We start from the raw sequence: 18,611 nt of genomic DNA on the forward strand, positions 1-18,611 counted from the left end.
CTTCCTCCTCCTCTTATCCAACAGTAATTTTCATCCCTTCTCCTTCTCCCCAGTCAGCAGTAGCCCCTTCCCCTCTCTTGTCCAGGAGCACCCCTTCTCCCTTTCCTCCTCCTCTTATCCAACAGTAACTCTTGTCCCTTCCCTTTCCCTTCTCCCCTGTCAGCAGTAGCCCTTTCCCCTCCCTTGTCCAGGAGCACCCCTACTCCCTTTCCTCCTTCCCTCTCCAGCAAATGTTTCCTCTATGTAGGCTAGCGGCAGCTCTGTGTGCTTTTAACTTCGGCACACAGCTGCCCCTAAGCAGTATTTTAGCTGCGGTTTCATGAGGCAGCCTCGTGGCCTTTGGTAGGACGGCCCGCTTTGATGATGCGATATGGGCCGGCCTATCAAAGGCCCCGAGGCTGCCTCATGAAACCGCGCTAAAATACTGCCTAGGGGCAGCTGTGTGCCGAAGTTAAAAGCACACAAAGCTGCCCCTGCTTGTCTGGGGGTGCGGAGACATACGCGGCAGGAGTAGGAAGTGGAAGGCAGGAGTGTCGGCATAGCGACGGCAACAGGAAGTTGCACGTCAGCTGACGCCGGCACTTTTTGCTGTGGCTGGGGACCCGAATCCTTTGCGGACCGGCAACATTTTTTTTGCAGACCGGCACTGGTCCGCGGATCGGCGGTTGAAGAACTGTGGTGTAGATGATGCTAGGTGCTCTGCTGGAAAGGGCTCCCGATCTGGTCACTAGTGAAACTGGCAGTTGGTGCCGAGCACCGTCAGCGCTACTCCTCCTGTAGTTCTCTCCCCTGCTGGAACGGGGGAGGGGTGTAGATGATGCTAGGTGCCCTGCTGGAAAGGGCTCCCGGTCTGGCCACTAATGAATCTGGCAGTTGGTGCCGAGCAACATGAATGTCATAAGAGATTATTTTTAGGTGGTATATATTAGTTATATATAAATTTGGGAGGGGGTGGGGGTTAAATCTTCCATTAACAACATCGAATTGGAATTGGTCATAAAAATTTTAGGCGTTGTCATCGATGATAAACTTACCTACCACGACCAGATTAGTAATATTGTCAAATCATGTTTTTTTAAACTACGTTTAATTCGTTCACTTGCCAAATTTCTAGAGCCTAAATCCATTAACATTCTAATGGATTTTGGTGATATCCAAAGTAGACTATTGTAACTCCTTCCTTCTTAACGTCACACAAAAAGAAAAAAGAAGGCTTCAATTAATCCAAAATACGGCTGTTAAACTGATCCACAATGCGAAGAAATATGATCATGTTACCCCCCTTGTTGATTAAATCCCATTGGCTTCCGGTAAGTCACCGCATCACTTTTAAAATACTATTCTTAGTATTTAAAACTTTGAGTTATAATGAACCTCAATTCATTACTAGGTTATTAATACCATACAATTTCTTCACGATCTCTCCGTTCGACTTCCCATAATCTCCTTTCCATTCCCTCTGTGAAAGTTATAGGCATCAGACGGCACATGTTTTCTGTTGTGGCCCCCCAATCATGGAACCTCCTGTCTCAATACATTAGAGAATTAAAAGACTTATCTTTATTTAAAAAAACCTTAAAAACATATCTTTTCAAAGATGCATATGATTCTTTGCTTTTCATTTAATAATTGCTATTTATGAAGCTAAATTTACCCTCCCTTGTGTTCTTCCCATTCATGTTTTTCTTCCTCTTCTATTCAAAAATTGTAACTTCTTCCCTTTTTCCCACACGACTCTCGTCAGTTTTAACTCACATTGTCAATTTCATTTTGTACATCAGCACTTATATGTTATCTGTATATTGTTATTATGTTGTACATCGCTTAGCAAACTAAATAAACGATCCATTAAGTACGAATAAACTTGAACTTGGTGTATGATATTGAAGATTTTTCAAGTGATGTATTATAATTGTTTGATATTTGATGTAAGTTATAAAATGAATAAAGAATTAAAAAAATATATTAGGGAGATGGATAGCCACCTGTCATGAAAACATTAGTTGGACATTGTGCTCTAAGTACTGGAAGACTCTTTCTTATTACTTTCTTATTTAGTGACACATATACAGAGCCATGCAAAAGTTTTGCATCACCTCCGAGTAATACATTGTTCCGTCTTTCTTACTGGATCATAGCAATATTTCTGATGCCTACTGCTGCTTATTATATACTGACGTGTTCAGAATTTTATGCTCTATCACCCTGCACATTTTAAATAGATTTAGGACTTCAGATTAAGACTTGTAATGCATAAACTGCAGAATGTCAAAAAATGTTGATATTTCATAAATGGATTACATTAGCTATTTCATTACGTACTAAGTTTATTTGTATTTTAAATGTTACCCCCTTCAAGAGGAGGTAGCCCTGAAAAGGGCTGGTTGTTTTCTGCTATTTTAATAACATATGGGCCAGCCTTTGTTCTTTATAACATAAGAACTGCCGCTGATGGGTCAGACCAGTGGTCCATCGTGCCCAGCAGTCTGCTCACTCGGCAGCCCTTGGGTCAAAGACCAGTGCCCTATTTGAGTCTAGCCTTACTTGCGTATGTTCTGTTCCAGTAGTAATTTATCTAACCTTGTCTTGAATCCCTGGAGGGTATTTTCCCCTATAACAGCCTCCGGAAGAGCGTTCCAGTTTTCCACCACTCTCTGGGTAAAGAAGAACTTCCTTAAGTTTGTACAGAATCAGGTCCAAGATGGCCGCGGTCGCGGTTCTCTAAGCTACTGCCCGCAAAGTCTTTTCTTCAAAAAATTTTCCTTCTGACGTTGTCCGCCGGATTACATACTAGTTATGCCGAAGAGGAGAGGGAAGAGGGTCCCTGGAGCCTTGCGACACATTGGAGTAGCTCCCTTCGGAAATATTGAGGACTTGGTGAGGCGGATGCAGGCCGCCATAGCTTCGTCGGCGTTGCCTTTGCCCGAGACGCTTCCGGGAAACGAAGCGGAGGCGTCTCTTTGGGCCTTTGAGACCACATTGAGCCCTGACATGAGAGCTCCTCCCCTCAACCCTCGAGCCACCAGTTCCCCGGGGGTAGAGAGGCAGTCGGAAATCGACTTGTGTTCTCCCCCAGAAGTTGCCGTGGACCATGAGAAAAATAGCGACCCAGGCTCTCAGAGTCTTCATCGGAGCCTCAGTATTCATGAGGACGGATTAACAACAGGGTCAGATCCGACCCAGGAGAGACAGAGAAGAGGAGAACCTTTGGTTGGTGAGCAAAACTTTTCATCATCAGACCTGCAAACTTTAAATATTATAAAGCCCCAAGAGGTAACATTAGACGCCTTGTGGGATCTGACTGCCAATTTAGTTAAAACATTACATTACATTAGGGACTTCTATTCCGCCTATACCTTGCAGTTCAAGGTGGATTACAAAAGAGCTAACTGGACATTTCCAGTGAAGTTACAACAGTTTGTTGTTTTTTTTTTGGTTACAAGGGAGGAGAGGTAGCTGGTTTAATTCCGGAAGAACTTGCAAATTGGATATTAAATTGACTGTACGTTACTAATTATCTTCAAATTGAAGGGAAGATAAAAACTCAAGAGAAGGAAGTTTTTCAAATAAAACAAGACCTGGGTGAATCAAAAATAGATATTCAGAATATTAAAGATGAACTCAAATCCTCCAAATTGATTCAGGAGACATTAATGAAGGACAATGTTAATTTAAGAAGGAAGATAGAGACATTTGAAAATTTCTCCAGCAGTAACAATCTCAGATTGATTAATTTTCCTCAAATTCTAACAGTTACCCCAAGAGAAATGTTAAAACGTTATTTGTTGGAGATATTAGAAGTGCCTGAAGATTCATTGCCTCCATTTACCCAGGTCTACTTCTTGCTGAATAAAAATCAGAATCAACAGGAAAGAAATCAAGGACCAATTGATGTATCTGCTTTACTTGAACTATCAGATACAGAAAGTGCAACACCAGCAACATTAATAGCAACCTTAGCTCTTACTTTGGACAAAAATTGGCTTTTGAGACTTTTCTTTAAAATAAAGAGAAAAAGTTTCTTGATTTTAAGATACAAATCTTCCCAGCTTAAGCGTAGAAAAGAATTTTCATTATTAAAACCTGGAGTATTAGCTCTTGGGGTGACTTTTTATCTTCTTCACCCATGCAAGTGCATAATACAATATAATTCTCAGAAATATGTTTTTTTTTAGCCATATCAGCTAGCGGCCTTTTTTTCTTTGTCCCCCCTGGAGAAGGAAAAGAAATGAGGACTTTAATGTATTAGACGCCTATCAGTTAATCGTGTACCACACTTCTTATGTTAGTATTTTCTTATTATTCCGTTTATATTACATCTTGGATCTTATTGTGTACTTGAGTTGATTAAGCAATACTTATCTGCTTATATAACATGGGGGGGATATTTCTTTGTTGTAAATCACTTTCTGTACAAGTTAAATCTTGAATTGAATATTTTGAAAATCATAAAAATAAAAAAAAAGTTTGTACGGAATCTTTTCCACTTCCTTACATTTGTACGGAATCTATCCCATTGTACGGAGTGAACCAATTTTCGAAGTTCATCAAGCTGTACAACATGGTGCCAAGCATTAATCAGTGCTTCAATTAACTCAACCTTTGTTTTTTGGTGTTTTCTTAACACCTTGACAGCAAGATTATTCCACAAATTCTCAATTGGATTGAGATCTGGCATTCCAGTCACTGAATATGGCTCGATGTCATCCACTTTGTCACCATCTTTGCCCGATGACAGAGTGCATTGTCATCCTGGAAGTGGAAGTCACCCTGGAAGAGATTCCTTGCAGACAGAACCATTACGTTTTCCAAAGTGGAGAGATATTTGGCACTGTTCATCATGCCATCAATCACCTGAAAGCGTCCAATGGCATTAGCTGACATACAGCCCCAGACCATGATTTTTGTTGGATGCTTTACAGTCAAGACCAGGCACTGTGGTTTGAAAGCCTCATTCTTAAATCGTCTTACAAACGTGTTACACACAGAAAGTACTCTCATCGCTGAAGAGAATGTTTTCCCACACCTCTGGAGTCCACATACTGTACTTTCTGGGCCACTCAACCCGTCGGTTTCTTTCTTGCTCTACAGCCACGTAGGCCAAACTCCAGGCATTGCTGATGTACTGTTGAGGCAGATACGTTCACTGAACACATTTTCTGCCACTTGGCTGACAATTCTGGTGATGTGAGTTTGCAATTTGTCACTGAGATCCGGCAACAACCCTGTCCTCTTCAAGAGTGGATTTGCATGGGAGCCCTGTCAGTCACATTTCCTGTCTCTTTTTTCTTACTGAGCAAGCGTATGACTGTACTTTGATTACACTTCACCCTGGCTGCAATTTACCAGCTTGAATAGCCTTCTTCATTAAGTACAACCACTGTCACATGTTCTTCTTTTGAAAGATTTCTAACTTTTCCCATGTTACAATTATGCTGTCACTGGAGTAGCAGACAGTTATGAAAACTGATTTTCCCGCTTCGCCATATATGCACGTGAATGCTGCACTGTGATTGGTTCCTCAAAACAAACACCATTGGTTGAAAACGGAGTGATCTGATTGCACCATTTTGATCTGGTTTTGATGCGAAATAGCTACATTTTTTACATTCTGCACTTTATGCGTTACAAGTCTTAAATCTGAAGTCCTAAATCAATTTAAAATGCGCAGGGTGATAGAGCATAAAATTCTGAACACGGCAGTATATAATAAGCAGCAGTAGGCATCAGAAATATTGCTATGATCCAGTAAAAAAGACGGAATAATGTATTACTTGGAGGTGTTGCAAAACTTTTGCATGGCTCTGTATATGCATTATGCTCTATTTCTGTACCTGTACCTGGTCAATAGATTTTTGTAATAAAGAACATTGAACTTAAAAAAAACATCCAAAGCATATAATAATAAAAAAAAACCCAAAACAAAACCAAATAAGTGTTGCACAGTGCTAGTCGCCGAAATCAAGACGTCTGCAAAGTGGTCACTCTGTGGGTATGGCGTAGAGGGCTATTTTTGATATGACATCCAAATTCGATGCACAAAAATCCAGGACCAAAATGCCTATTTTCAAAACTACTGCAAAATGACTATCTTGTTTTTTCGAAAATACAAATCTTGATATCAAGTTTCAAGTTTATTAAAATTTGATAAAACGATAATCATAAATACTAAGCGTTTGACAATTAAAATGGGGAACAATTAATGGACTTATTAAGACAACATTACTTCCATGAAAACAACAGGAAAGTGGGGAAAAATACAAATTTTTAAAAGGAAAGAATACAATTAAGGTTAAAACAAAAGGGAAATGGGAGAAGTCATATTGATGATGACTATGAGTAGGAACAAAATGTGGCAAGGGAGGAGCCAGAGATTGATTAGCAATCATAAGCGTCTTTATGTGCAAAACTGTTTATTGGTCAAAAGCACAATCAAGAACCAACAGACAAAATAATACAGCATAGACCAAATTTTTCAAAACTATAAAACCTCCCCCACCCCCACCCAAAAGAAATAAGAAAATAACTGAATATAAAGAAATAAAAGGCATGGAGCAGCAGAAGAGCAAGTGTCAAATATTCAATACATGGCTACGAGCATACCCAGTCAAAGAGGCCCAGAAAGGCTCCTAAGTAAGTTGTAATTGATGGCTTTTAACGGAGTCCATCTCAGAAATGTTAAGCGTCTTTAAATAAGAAGCTTTTGAGGTTGCCCTTAAATTTATCTAGGTTTTGCTCTGCCCGTAAATATGTTGGTAATGAATTCCATATTGTATCATCCGCAAAAAGGCAAACCTTTCCTTCTAACCCTTCAGAAATTTCACTCACAAACATATTGAACAGGATCGGCCCCAGCACCGAACCCTGAGGGACTCCACTACTCACTTTTCCTTCCTCTAAGCAAATTCCTTTACCACCACCCTCTGACGTCTGTCAACCAGTTTCTAATCCAGTTCACCACTTTGGCTCTCTATCACTTTGTCCACCTTTACTCTAGCTGGCTCTTCATTAACCCTGAATTGTTCAGGGTCTACCTCACCTCCATTCCTATTTGTGTTTGTGTTCTGCAGTCCTGCTCCTGGCCCTTCAGCTGTGAACACAGAAAGCACAGTTACTTACCATAACAGGTGTTTTCCAAGCAGGCAGATATTCTCACGGGTGACGTCACTGATGGAGCCCTAGTACGGACCACTTTAAAAGTGCACGTCACTTTAAATCTTTAGAAAGTTTGCGATAGCCCGAACCGCACATGCGCGAGTGCCTTCCCGCCCGACATAGGGTGTGTGGTGCCTCAGTTAAGACAAGCCAGCTAAGAAGCCACCCCGGGGAGGAGGGTGGGATGTGAGAATATCTGCCTGCTGTCCCTGGATAACATCTGCTATGGTAAGTAACTGTGCTTTATCCCAGGACAAACAGGCAGCATATTCTCACGAATGGGTGACCTCCAAGCTAACAGAGATGGGATGGCGGGAGTGTTGGCCTAAGAAAATAGATTTTGCAATACAGATTGGCCGAAGTGTCCATCCCGTCTGGAGAAAGTCTCTAGACAGTAGTGAGAAGTGAATGTATGAACTGAGGACCAGTTGGCAGCTTTACAGATTTCCTCAATAGGCATAGATCTAAGGAAAGCTACAGAAGCTGCCATAGCTCTAACTTTGTGGGCTGTGACACAACTCTCCAGTGCCAGTCCAGTCTGAGCATAGCAGAAAGAAATGCAGGCCACCTGCCAATTTGAAATTGTTCTCTTGGATACAGGACACCCCAACTTGTTTGGATCAAAAGAGATGAAAAGTTGGGGAGATGTTCGTTGTAGCTTTGTCCGGTCAATATAGTAGGCCAAAGCTCGCTTACAGTCCAAAGTATATAAAGCAGTTTCTCCATCATGAGAATGAGGTTTAGTAAAAAAACAATGGTAGGACAATTGACTGAGATGAAAAGCAGCGACAACTTTTGGAAGAAACTTTGGATGTGTACGCAGAACCACCTTGTCATGATGAAAAACTGTGAAAGGTGGATCTGCTACTAATGCTTGTAACTCACTGACCCTCCTGGCAGAGGTGAGAGCAATTAGAAAGATCACTTTCCAGGTCAGAAACTTGAGATGAGCTGTGGCCATTGGTTCAAATGGTGGTTTCATCAAGTTGGAAAGTACCACATTAAGGTCCCAGTTGACAGATGGAGGCTTGAGAGGTGGTTTAACATTGAAAAGTCCTTTCATGAATCTGGAAACCAAAGGATGAGCAGTGAGAGGTTTTCCCTCGACTGGCATGTGAAAAGCTGTAATAGCACTGAGATGGACTCTGATAGATGTAGATTTAAGTCCAGTCAGACAGATGAAGAAGATAATCCAACACCGATTCCACTGCCAAGGATGTTGGATCACGATGTAGGCACCAGGAAGAAAACCGAGTCCACTTTTGTTGGTAATATTACTGAGTGGCTGGTTTCCTGGATGCATCTAGAATCTGACTATCAGGTTGAGAAAGCCAGAAGGCATATGGATTCAGCCCGAGAGAAACCAAGCTTTCAGGTGTAGTGATTGCAGATTGGGATGCAGAAGTGATTCCTGATTCTGAGTGAGCAGAGTAGGAAATATTGGAAGAAGTATGGGCTCCCTGGAGCTGAGTTGAAGTAGAAGGGAGAACCAATGTTGTCTGGGCCACCGTGGAGCAATGAGAATCATGGTAGCTGCTTCTCTCTTGACCTTGAATAAGGTTCTCAACATGAGAGGAAGTGGAAGAAATGAATATAGAAATAGGCCCGTCCAATCGAGTAGAAAAGCATCTGCTGCCAGATGGAGAGGAGAGTAAAGTCTGGGGCAACTGGTGATTGTGAGGTTCCTGACAAGATGGGGGATTAGAATCTTTTTCTGAAGAAACATCCTCATCATCAGAAAGTAGAGGTTCTTCAGAATCTCCCCAGAGATCAGGATCATGGGTTGATGGAATCCGGTGTCGAGGAGTTGAGATTTTTAAGCTTTTGTAAAGCCTTACTCGACTTTACTGACACAGTCTCAGGAGATGTATGAGAGGAAGATCGGTGTCGAGATGTTTGCAACATCAATTCTTTGACCAAACAAGGCGGGACCGATGGCGATTCCGAGATAATCGGTGCCGATGGTGATTGTGAGACAATTAGTGCCGACGTGGAAAGCTCAGACCGTACTGGGACTGACACTGTAGGCGCTGGTGTCGCCATTATGGGAAGTAAAAGCTGCAACTGCTCCCATAACTTTTGCTGCAGCAATTCCCTAATTTGCTTTTTCAGCGAGTGCACCGGTACCATTGGCTTTTTCGCCGGTATTGTGGGTGCCACTCTGCACTCTAGAGATGAGGAGGTCGATGATGAGGCACTTACCTGAATCGGAGCTGAGCATTTTTTAGGGTGCCTCGAGGTCGGCAGGACTTGGCTCACTGCAGCAGAGACCTGAGGGCCCAAAGGGGTGGGGGAAGGCTTCTTAGCCGGCTTACCTACTGGTAGCAATACCAAGGAGGATTCCAGCGACATCAAAAGTTGCGTCATCGACTTCGATGCACATCCTGATGTCAGGGTTGGTGTCGGTTCACCCTCCATAGCGACACCGAAAAGACATTGTTGAATTTGAAGAGAGGAGCAACGAATGCAAGCTTCAGTCCTGTGCTCTTGCCCCAGACACTGAAGACACTAGCAGTGCGGGTCTGTGATGGACATAGAGCGAGCACAGCACACTTTTTAAAACCCGTTTGAGATCGAGGGAAAAACTGCCTCAGCAAAATTGAAGGTTGAGGCTGAGGAAGCGGAACAGGCCCCACCGGGCTGAACCCGCGCGAAAGAAAAAGTAAAAAAAATTATTATTATTATTTTTTTTTTTTTTACAAAAAGAGAAACAATAAAGAAAACCCAAAAATTACTAAAAAGTAAAAAAAGAAAACCACGAGAGCGGGAAGGCAGCAAAAAATACTAAGAGACATTGATGAGTGACTTCTTAGCTCCGCGGAAACTAAGAGGGACCGCACGCCCTACGTCAGGCAGGAAGGCACTTGTGCTTGCATAGTTCGGGCTATCACAAACTTTCTAAAGATTTAAAGTGGCGATGCACTTTTAAAGTGGTCCGTACTGGGGCTCCGTCGATGACGTCACCCATCCATTCGTGAGAATATGCTGCCCGCTTGTCCTGGGATAACAAAAATATTTGTTAAGCAATTCTGCCTTATCTTTATCAGCTTCTACATATTCCTCCCCTTCACCTTTGAGTCTTATAACACCACTTTAGCACTTCCTCCTATCACGAACATACCTATAAAATGTCTTGTCAGCTATTTTTTCTTTGATTTGCATTTTTGCTTTCCTGACTACTCTACCAGCTTCTCTTAGCTTTTCCAGATATGATCCAGAATATAAGAGCAGTATGTGTGTGTGTGTGTGTGTGTGTGCATGAGCTGAGGATGGGGACAGATTTAGGAACAGGCTGTAGGGTTAGGGGTGGGTATGTACTAGGAAGTTGTGGTTGGGGGACAAGTAGAAACAGCAGCAGGATTAATCTGTGTCCAGTGGAGAGGCAATGGGTACAATTTTTGGCTGTGTCTGGAGGATTTATTCCCGTATAAGTGATTAGAAAATCAAACACTAATAATTTATGAACCTCAGTCATTTCCTTGATGCCTCACTTAAAAGCAACCTTAGAAAGAACAAATGTGGACCGTCCAGCTGTACATTCATTAACACAAACACGCTTATGCCAACAAAATTCTGGATACATAGCTATATAGGCACTCAAACACTTGCACACACATTCTCTCACAGGCACTCCTTCCTTTTGGAAAACAGACATCAGAAAAAGGATTTATTTGCCATGAATTTGCAAAGGTTAAGGGTGGAGCCAGTGTAGCTTCTGGATACTCACTCATGCCAGCTCAGCCTTTACACTGCTGGGCTGGGCCCCTTCTCTAGGAGGAGAGAAGAAGCCATCATCTTTAGCAATACAGCCATGGACTCTTAATGAACCTTATGGAAAAAAAAAACCAATGTCACAGCTTAGAAATAATGCCTTTCAGGTTCAGGTTTATGAAACTAAATCTGTCTAAGTGGGGAACAATGAACGAGAAATAAAGATAGAAAAGAATTCCATTCCATAGTAGGATAGAGAAGATGAGGGTGTATACTACAGTTTTGAGTTACCTTCAGAGACAAAGAGCTTCTCTCTAAGGAAGAAAATGAGGGAAAGTGATGATTTTCATGCTAAGTAACTCAATGAAGTCTTTGAAAGAGAGATTCTTCTAGGGAAAGACTCTGAGCCAAAGAGCTGTGTACATGCTCACCTCTTTTATTTTTTAGGAACTACATATATTTTGTATGCGGTGTGCACATCCATGTATCCAAATCCGTTGCAAAGAAATGGAGCCCAAGACTGCAAGGCCCATCCAGCCTGCCCAGTTTCACTCTATGCACAGGGAGGACTGGTTCATGGATCTATGTCAATCCCAGCAGTGCCATTAAATGGAGCAAGAATGCAGCAGAATATCCGCTTCAAAGAAGAAAAGAAATGCATCCAGAAACAGACACGTATAAAGGGAGACCCAGTCAAAGCAAGTACAAACGCAGACTGAAGTGCATGAACCCAAACTTCTCAATCTACATGGCCCATAGTTGCACACATATAAATAACAGATGGATCTTGCTGATTCCCTCTTTCTAGGGATATGCAACCCAATAAAACTAGATTCACTCTTGCATTATTAGTTCATGTTCATTAGTGTAATAAGAAGCTGCATTAGTGATTTTACTTTTTTAAAAAATTTACTATGAAATGCACTTATGTGTCATCATAAAACAATTCAGCAGGCACAGATATGGAGTAGTATACACAAGAACACATTCATTTGGGATAGCAGGGGAAAACCCCACAAAATAACCTACTCCAAAGCACTGAGCAGCAGTGGCATACCTGGCTTGTGTGACACCCGGGGCCCATAATTTTTTGGCACCTCCCCCATCTGTATGAAAAACATGATTTTTAGTAACAAGCCACACGTCACACATGAGTACCTAAGAAAAGGCAGCATCTTACATACTGCAGTGAGAAGTACAACAGCAATACACCCATTGTAAAACTAAACAAGCCAGACTAGTACAGATCAATCCTGTAATCAATCCTAACAGAAAACCATGTATTTCGAACACACAGAACATAGAAAACACCTTCACCTAGTATGGAATGTCATCACAAACTTACCCCTCCCCCTTTTACAAAACTGTAGTGTGCATTTTAGCCATGGTGGTAACAGCTCTGACGTTCATAGAATTCTGAACATCAGAGCTGCTACCACCAAGGCTGGTGCTAAAAAACGCTCCACAGTTTTGTAAAAGGGGGGATAAAATAGAAATAAATAGACAAAGGTTAAATTGAACCAGCAAGAAGCTGGACTCTGCATACAATGCAATACCACAGAAACAGTGACACGTCTCCTAAAGCAATAAATAAATAGAAAATTTTTGTTCTACCTTTGTCTTCTCTGCTTTCTGCTTTCCTCATCTTCTTGTTACTCTCTTCCTTCCATCCACTGTCTGCCATCTCTCTGCCCCTATATGGCATCTTCTCTCCTTCTATGCCCCTTCCAGAAACAGTATGCCTCCCCCTTCCATCTCTCCTTTCACCCCCATTGGTCTGGTATCTGTCTCCTCTCCTTCCCCCCTGTTCTGGCATCTCTCTCTCCGCTCCCTTACTCCTGTTCTTCCCTGGTCTTCCTTCTCAATTTATTTTCTGCCTCTGTCTAAATTCTTTTTTACTATTCAGTCCTCAATTTCCCTCTTTCACTGTGTCTACCTATAGCTTGCCACCTCTTTCCCTCACCCCTTCCAGTAACTAACTCTATCCTCTTCCCTCAATCCTGCATGTGACCTTTTTTTCTTTCTCCTCCCCACTTCCTTCCAGCATCTGCTCCCCCTTTCCCTCACACTTCCATTCAGCAGATGTCCGTCCTCTCCTCCACACTTCCATTCAGTGTCTGTTTCCCTCTCTCTACCATCTACTGTTCACACTCTATCTCACCCCTTCCATTCACTGCCCTCTGTGCTCTTTCTATCCAGTGTGCACTCTCTCTCTCTCTTCCATATGGCATCTTCCCTCTTTTTATGCTCCTTCCATAAACTATCTATCCCGTGCCCCTTCTCTCCTTTGTACATGATTGATTTCAACTCTGTCACCTCTCTGTTTTTCTCTCTCTGTCACCACCCCCTCCCCTATGCTCTGGCATCTCTCTCTTCTCCTTTCTTTCCTTCCCATCTCACGGTCTGGCATCATCCCTTCCCTGATTCCCGGCATCTCTCTCCTTTCCTTTTCTTCCATCTCTCCCTTTCCTCCTTCCTTTTCCCTTGATCTGGCATACCTTCCTCTTTCCCTCCATGCCCTGGAGTCTCTTCTTCCCTCGAAGCCCTGGCATCTCCTTTCATTCCCTCTAGTTGGGTACAGCCACACTCTCCCCAATTCTCTCCCCCTCTGCTCCCTTTCCTCCTTCTGTCACCCAAGGCCTGATGTCCTGAACTTCATCGGGTAGCAGCAGCATTCACAATTCACTGCTGTTGTCCGCTTCAGGCCTTCCTCTCTGTTGGGTCCTGTCTTCATGAAAACAGGAAGTAGGCAGGACCCGGCAGAGAGGAAGGCCTGAAGCAGGCAACAGCAGCGAATTGTAAAAGCTGCTGCTGCCCGAAGAAGGTAATGGCGCCAGGCCTTGGAGCACCGAGGGAGACTGCTTCTCCCCCTCCCAGCCGAACTCCTGCTGACCCTCCTATCTCTCCCCCCCAAGTGAACCTTTCCGACCCTCCCAGTGAGAGCAGCAAACTTCCCTCCAGTACCGTCGGCTGCTTCGCAGCTTTCTCCTGCCGGTGAAGCGTCACTAATGACGTCATCAGTGATGCGGCAGAGGGAGGAGAAAGCTGTGAAGCAGCCGATGCTACTGGAGGGAGGTTTACTGCTCTCGCTGGGAGGGTGGGAGCGCGATAGGGACCGGGCTGGCTGTGCACCCCACCTAAGGCTGCATCCGGTGCGGACTGCCCCCCCCCCCCCTTGGTACGCCACTGCTGAGCAGTACCTTCTATATAGAACAATATACACTTTTCATCACAAACTCATTTATATTCACATGAATACTGGACTTAGCACTTACAAACAGGGAAAGTGTTTCTGATGTTACAGTGGGTGATCATCTGGCATCCAGTGGTCACTGCATGGTACGGTTTAATATTAAGATGGGTATAGAGAGGGCTTATTCAAAAGTAAAGGTTCTAGACTTTAATAAAACTAACTTTGTTCAAATGGGGGATTACGTCAAGGAATTGTCTGGATGGGAACGTCTGGAAGGAGTGGAAATGTGGTGGGCAAAACTGAAGAGAGTGATTGTAAGGGTGACAAACCTTTTTGTTAGGCAAGTAAGTAAAAGTAAGAGGAAAAGAAGGCCGCTTTGGTTCTCAAATGTAGTAGCTGAGAAGGTAAGGAATAAGAGGTTAGCTTTCATAAAATACAAAAGATCACAGAAAGAGGAAGACAGACAAAAATATCTGGAAAAGTTATGAGAGTCATGTAGTCAGGAAAGCAAAGATGCAAATGGAAGAAAAAATAGCTGACATGGTAAAACGGGGAGACAAGACTTTTTTTTAGATGTATCAGTGATAGGAAGAAGTGCAAAAGTGGCATTGTGAGACTCAAAGGTGAAGGGGAGAAATATAGAAGCTGATAAAGCTGAGAAATATAGAAGCTGATAAAGAACAGGCTGAATTGCTTAACAAATATTACTGATCTGAGTTCCTGGCATAAATGCCTGGAGTGGGACCACAGAAGACAAACATGAATAGGGATGGAAGAGTGGCAGACTCTGGCCGATTTTCAGAGGGTTGTGTTCATGAGGAGCTAGCTAAAATAAAAGCAAAGCGATGGGGATGGATGGTATACATCCAAGGGTGCTGAAGAAACTTAGGGAAGTTCTGGTAGCTCCGTTGACTGACCTTTTCAATGAGTCTCTAGAGTCAGGAGTGGTACCGGAGGACTGGAGAAAGGCGGATGTGGTCCCTCTCCACAAAAGTGGAAGTTAGGAAGAAGGCCGGTAAGTCTGACTTCTGTGGTAAGCAAATTAATGGAAACGCTTTTAAAACAAAGAATGATGAAGTTTCTGGAATCCTGTGAATTACAGGACCGGAGGCAACATGGATTCACTAGAGGTAGGTCTTGGACAAATCTGATCAATTTCTTTGACTGGGTGACCAGAGAATTGTCAGAGGGAGTGCGCTAGATGTGCTGTATTTAGATTTTAGCAAAGCCTTTGACAGTGTTCCACGCAGACTTCTAATAAATAAACTGAGTGCCCTCAGGATGGGTCCCAAAGTGACTGGCTGGGTCAGGAACTAGTTGAGTGGAAGATGACAGAGGGTAGTGGTCAATGGAGATCGCTGTGAGGAAAGGGATGTTACCAGTGGTGTGCCTCAAGGTTTGGTTCTTGGGCCTGTTCTTTTTAACATTTTTTATAAACGATATTGCTGAAGGGCTGTCAGGTCAGATTTGCTTTTTGCGGATGATACCAAAATCTGCACTAGAGTAGACACCCAGGATGGTGTGAATAACATGAAGAAATACCTGGCGAAGTTTGAAGTATAGTCTGAAATTTGGCAGCTAAAATTTAATGCTAAGAAATGTAAGGTCATGCATTTGGGCTGCAAAAATCTGAGGGAATGATACAGTTTAGGGGGTGAAGAACTTAAGTGCAGAACAGAAGAGTGGGACTTGGGTGCGATTGTATGGATAAACAATGAGGTGAAGAAAGCGATAGGAGACAAAAAAAAATCATTCCGGAAATGGAAAAAGGACCAGACTGGGGAAAACTGGGATGAACACAGGAAAAGCCAAAGAGAATGTCACCAAGTGGTTAGGAGAGCGAAAAGAGAATACGAAGAGAGACTAGCCAGGGAGGCAAAAAACTTCAAATCATTCTTCAGATATGTTAAGGGGAAGAAACCGGCGAGGGAGGAAGTAGGACCGTTGGATGATGGAGATAAAAAGGGAGTGATAAAGGAGCAAAAAGAGGTAGCTGACAGGTTAAACAAATTCTTCTCGTCAGTCTTCACAAGCGAGGACACATCCAATGTACCGGAACCCGACGTGATCTTCCATGGTGATCAAGAAGAAAAACTGTCGGCAATAGAGGTGAGCCATGAGGATGTCCTCCAACAGATAGATAGATTGAAAAGCGACAAATCACCAGGCCCAGACGGAATCCATCCTAGGGTACTAAAAGAACTAAGAAATGAGATAGTGGAAATACTCCAACGAGTTTGCAACCTATCCTTGAAAACTGGAGAGATACCGGAGGACTGGAAGATAGCAAATGTTACACCTATCTTTAAAAAGGGGTCAAGAGGAGACCCGGGAAACTATAGGCCGGTAAGTTTGACATCGGTTCCAGGCAAGATGGTAGAAGCACTGATAAAGGACAGCATCTGTGAGCACATAGAAAAAAATGGGCTGATGAAAGCGAGCCAACATGGCTTCTGCAAGGGAAGATCGTGCCAAACAAACTTACTGCACTTCTTCGAGGGGGTAAACAGCCATTTGGACAAAGGGGAACCTGTAGACATCATCTACCTTGACTTCCAAAAGGCCTTTGACAAGGTACCTCATGAGCGGTTACTTAGGAAGCTGTGGAACCACGGGGTGCAAGGGGACGTACACAGATGGGTCAAACACTGGTTGGCAGGCAGGAGACAGAGGGTTGGAGTGAAGGGTCACTACTCGGGATGGAGAAAGGTCACGAGTGGAGTTCCGCAGGGGTCTGTACTTGGACCACTGCTGTTCAATGTATTTATTAATGACCTGGAAACGGGGACGAAATGTGAAGTTATAAAATTTGCGGATGACACTAAACTCTGTAGAAGGGTCAGAACTACAGAAGAGTGTGAGGCCCTACAAAGAGACCTAAGCAAACTGGAGGAGTGGGCAAATAAATGGCAGATGAAATTCAATGTAGGGAAATGCAAGGTCATGCATATAGGGAGAAAGAACCCGATGTTCAGCTACCAAATGGGGGGATTAGTATTAGAGGGAAGTAACCTTGAAAGAGATTTGGGTGTACTGGTGGATACAACAATGAAGTCAACGGCGCAATGCGCAGCAGCCGCGAAGAAGGCGAACAGAATGTTGGGTATTATTAAAAATGGTATTACGACCAGAACGAAAGAAGTCATCCTGCCGTTGTATCGGGCAATGGTGCGCCCGCACCTGGAGTACTGTGTTCAGTATTGGTCACCGCATCTTAAGAAGGATATGGCAATACTTGAGAGGGTCCAGAGGAGAGCGACACGAATGATTAAGGGCATGGAAAACCTTTCATACACTGAAAGATTGGAGAAGCTGGAGCTCTTCTCCCTGGAAAAGCGGAGACTCAGAGGAGACATGATAGAGACCTACAAGATCATGAAGGGCATAGAGAAAGTGGAGAGAGACAGATTCTTCAAACTTTCAAAACATAAAAGAACAAGAGGGCATTCGGAAAAATTAGAAGGGGATAGATTCAAAACAAATGCTAGGAAGTTTTTCTTTACTCAGCGGGTGGTGGACACCTGGAATGCGCTTCCAGAGGATGTAATAGGGCAGAGTACGGTACTGGGGTTTAAGAAAGGATTGGACAATTTCCTGTTGGAAAAGGGGATAGAGGGGTATAGATAGAGGATTATTACGCAGGTTCTGGACCTGTTGGGCCGCCGCGTGAGCGGACTGCTGGGCACGATGGACCTCAGGTCTGACCCGGCAGAGGCATTGCTTATGTGCTTATATGTGATGATCTTAAGGAGGCCAAACAGGTTGAAAAGGTGACAGTGAAAGCTAGAAGGATGCTAGGATGCATAGGGAAAGATATGGCCAGTACAAAAAAAGGAGGTATTGATGCCCCATATAAGACTTTAGTGAGACCTCATTTAGAATAATGTGTACAATTCTGGAGGCTGCACCTTCAAAAAGATATAAAAAGGATGGTGCTTGGTCTTCGTCATAAGGTGTATGGGGACAGACTTAAAGATCTCAATCTATATACTTTGGAGGAAAGGTGGGAGAGTGGAGGATATGATAGAGAAGTTTAAGTACCTATATGATGTAAATGTGCATAAGTCGAGTCTTTCATTTGAAAGGAAGCTCTGGAATGAAAGGGCATAGGATGAAGTTAAGAGGTGATAGGCTCCGGAGTAATCTAAGGAAATACTTTTTTACAGAAAGGGTGGTAGAGACAAAGTGTGTCTGATTTCAAGAAAGCCTGGGATAGTCACTTGGGATCTCTTACAGGAAGAGATAATGATTACTGCGGATGGGCAGATTGGATGGGCCATTTGACCTTTATTTGCCATCATGTTTTATGTTACTTTGGAAACACAGGATCTCAGTCAGCAGGGAGAAAAAGCCTCAGATTTTCAACAGGAGTGAGTGGAGAAATTCTCAAAGCTCCTTCACTGGCATAAAAAACCTTCCAACTGGTGCTCCTAATAATCTTTAAATAATTCCAAAAAGTGATATTCAACCAATCTCTTCAATTAAAGAAACCTTTGCAGTATTTCTAATTTTTTCTCTCTCCTTCATTTCCAAAGTATGCATGTGAATATAA

At 43.1% G+C, this 18,611-nt stretch overlaps 1 protein-coding gene across 1 annotated transcript in view; it reads right to left on the reverse strand.

Moving 5' to 3' along the window:
- The window catches only part of LOC117347397 (cytochrome b561 domain-containing protein 1), a 134,107-nt gene that overhangs the window by 67,960 nt on the left and 47,536 nt on the right, over positions 1–18,611 (reverse strand). The gene's annotated exons all lie outside the window — the stretch shown is intronic.

The sequence above is a fragment of the Geotrypetes seraphini genome, chromosome 13, assembly GCF_902459505.1.
Source record: "Geotrypetes seraphini chromosome 13, aGeoSer1.1, whole genome shotgun sequence".
Classification (NCBI taxonomy): Eukaryota; Metazoa; Chordata; class Amphibia; order Gymnophiona; family Dermophiidae; genus Geotrypetes; species Geotrypetes seraphini.